The 3,468-nt window shown below is 39.4% G+C and overlaps 1 pseudogene across 1 annotated transcript; it reads left to right on the top strand.

The window, feature by feature from the left end:
• Window positions 1–788: 788 nt before the first annotated feature.
• On the top strand, window positions 789–1,393 carry LOC309844933 (microtubule-associated protein RP/EB family member 1 pseudogene; annotated as a pseudogene). Its single transcript has one exon. The product of its transcript is annotated as a microtubule-associated protein RP/EB family member 1 pseudogene (transcript).
• The last annotated feature ends 2,075 nt before the right edge of the window (window positions 1,394–3,468 follow it).

Genomic DNA, 3,468 nt, shown 5'->3' with positions numbered 1-3,468 from the left:
AGTTCTATGTTTACTCTGTTTGTCATATTCTAGAAATATGACCTTTTTTTGCCCTGTTCTTCATTCCTGGGAGGCTGACATTACATGGACATTCTTGCCCTTTGACCCTTGTTAGTGTTGGCTATCAGGCACTGGCATAAAGTATGAGGTTAAGAGAATAATAAATCCCACAATTCAGTCTTTATCGCAGTTATTACATCCTACTAAGGCTACACACATCCTACTAAGATTACACAGTTAGCTGTATTCAGTGACTCCAGACTCCATTAATTACTTTTCTTTTTTTGCCCTTTAGTCTACTGGAAGGCAGCAGGCCCCACAGAAAAGAGATGTGTCCTAAGGAACAATGAACCAGTGCTCCACTGCTCTAGAAACTGACTGCAGGTACAGGAGTGAGCCCAGCTGAAAGCATTGGAGCCCAAGTCAAATTGCTACCCCACAGAATGATCAGCTAATAAACCTCTGATCTTTAAAGCCAGTCACTTTTAAGTAGGTTTGTGCACAATGGGCAGTGAAGGGGAGGGCATGTGATGTCATCCTCTGGGCTTGCAGGCAGGATCCGGTAATTTAAACCTGAGGAAGACTGAATGGAAGCAGACACAGGCAGTGGATGTGGTCTTGCTGGGAGTCGAAGACAGCAGTGAATCCATGTGTAATCATGATCAGTCACCAGTGATAACCTGTTGACATGACTTGCTGACCTAGATCAATGAGTCTCTTTATGGTTGAATCTGATGAAGGCTGAATAGTTGTGTACAGGGGCTGTCTACTGTTAGTTTATGGACACAATGCTCCCTGGCTCCATTGGTTTGAAGAAAATGAAATTCCAGGCTAAGCTAGAACACAAATACATTCAGAACTTCAAAATGCTAAAAGCAGATTTTAAGAGAAGGGGTGTTGACTAAATAATTCCTGTGGACAAATTAGTACAAGGGAAGTTTCAGGACAATTTTGAATTTGTTCTGTGGTTCAAGAAGTTTTCTAATGCAAACTCTGATGGAAAAGACTGACCTTGTAGCTGCCCGATAAGGTCAAGAAATGTCAGTTGCTCCCTCTCTTGTTGCTCTGGCTCTGAACAAATCAAAAAAATCTCTTGGCTCTAGCAGTGCAGCTTCAGAGAGGCCAGTTGCAATACATAGATCCACTGCAACCGCTAAGGCTGGCCTTACAGGGGGAGGGTGGTGAGAAAGAATCTTGGTGTGGGCTTCGGGGATGATGAAGGGGCTGAATTGATGCAGCAGGTCAATGTATTGAAACTTACTGTTGAAGACTTGGAGAAAGAGATTTCCACTTTGGAAAGCTAAGGAACATCGAATTGATTTGCCAGTAGAAGAAGGGCAAAAACAACTCTGTATTGGAGAGTACTGTGGACATTATGCATGCCAGAGCCTGAGATTCTGTGATACCTGATGAAGGGGGCCCACAGGAAGAACGAGAAGGGGGTCACCAGTGTGGACCAGCAGAGTAACATGCGAATTCTTCACTCCAAATCATGTACTTCGGTATAAAACTCTCCCTTATACTATTCTTGGAGGACTCACAGGTTTCTTTTCGTAAGCAAAAAAAGTACCTCTTCTTAAAGTGCACTGTGCAGAAGTTTTACTCCTTTTCCATTGAGTTTGAGTTTGGTGCTTTGTAGCAGAGCAGTATTAAGAGCAAACTGGTTCACCCAGGGAACAAAGAGGCTGACCATGGGGCTCACGGGTTGGGGACCTTTGGTAACACTGATTGCTGGGGAAGGTGTTTTTATCCACTGAGGTGGAGAGCTCACTACAGATAGGTAAAGACTGATTTGAATTTGAGCTAACGTGAAATCTTGGCAGAGAATATTTTAATAAGTAAATGCCTTAAGAATATTTGAGTGCTTCCTTATTTCAGAATATAAAATGTAACTTGACAGGACATTTTATATCTTTGACATTGTGTCTGAGAAGGAAAGGACAGTTCTCTGGAACTTTGGAATCTGCTGTTCACAGGCCTTCCAGAGCTGCTTGAATCCTCAAAGGCTTAGACCTTGGTCCAAAAGGAAAGTTTAAAAAGTTGCTCTGTAGGGGTGCATGGCTACCCCAGGTGGTAGAATATGTGACTCTTGATCTTGGGGTTGTGAGTTAGAGCCTCATGTTGGCTGTACAGTTAAAAATAAATTAATTAATTAAAAATCTTAAAATAAAATTGCTCTGTAACTATTTGATGTCTTTCCCAATCCTATCCCTGCTTTAAGAAATAAGAGGCATTGTTGCATGGATGTATAGAGGGTGTGTTTCAAGCCCTGAGATTGAGTTGATGTGCTTGAATTTCACTAAACATTTCTCTGTTTTTCCAGTTATTCCTGAAATTTCTGCATTTTGTCTTTTTCAAAATGAGACTTTCCAGTTTTGAAATCTAACAACTACTTTTGGAGATTTGTGCACATCTCTGGGATTTGAATGGGGGTTGTGTCCCATTTTACTGTCTTTTAAATGTACATCGAACATGTTTCTCTTCTCTGCTCCCCTTGCCAATTGGAGAATCCTCTTTGGATTCTTAAAGTTTGCTGCTTAGAGTGTAAGTTCAGCAAACAGGTGGTCACTCTCCAAGATCTTTCTGAATCTCTAGCAATCAGAGCAACCAGTGAAGGCCATAGCTACTTTGGGATCTGCAAGGCTGGGTGCTCTCGGTACCTCCTGTCCACACCCTTCCCCTGTTATTGGATTATTTTGCCAGTTCACTAATCTCTTTGGAGGTAAAATTCATTAGCATGTTACCAAGTGTTAATTTTCTTTTCCGGAAAATTACCATGTCTGAATTAACTATTAATATTTAAAATATTTTATTCCTCAACTCATCCTAGTTTGCTTCTCCTCTATCCTATTCAGTTTCTTTGTTTGGCAGAATTCTGCAAAATATGTTACCCACTACTGAGATTGTTCAGCCCCTGATATATTTGTATTGATTTGGACCTGGTGGTAGTTTGTCCTACAATGTGTGTAGAAAGCATCATATGTTGTGATAAAATTGTTGTGTAGTGTATGCTCTGTGTGGAATTTAGAGGAATACCAAGATTCAGTGAGTGACAATGCCAAAAAATGCAAGTAACTAGCCATTATTCAAAGGCAGTGGCATTATTTCTCTTTTGTGGCCTTTTAGACTTTTGTTGCCCTAAAATAACATTTTATTGGGAACCCATTTTCCACCTGATTTTTCTTGACAGAGGTTTTTTTTCCACTTTAAACAGTTTCCAAGTAAAATTCTTGAATATAATTGAAATATTGAAAAAAATTGAAAATAATTGAAATAATATTTCAAAAGAAAATAATAACCTCTCACTTTTAGAGTAGTTATTATGAAACTAAAGCTTATCAATAGAATACGTAAAAATACTTAAAAATCCATTTAGAATCCTTATGACAATAGCAAAAGCAAAGAAAATCTAATAGATTTTAGGAAACCAAAAGTAATTTCCAAATTGAAACTGCTTTTCTGAGTAGA

This window comes from Mustela nivalis, assembly GCF_964662115.1.
Source record: "Mustela nivalis genome assembly, chromosome: 1".
Lineage (NCBI taxonomy): Eukaryota > Metazoa > Chordata > Mammalia > Carnivora > Mustelidae > Mustela > Mustela nivalis.
The sequence above is the reverse complement of the archived record's forward strand: the minus strand, read 5'-3'. Positions and strand labels throughout refer to the sequence as shown.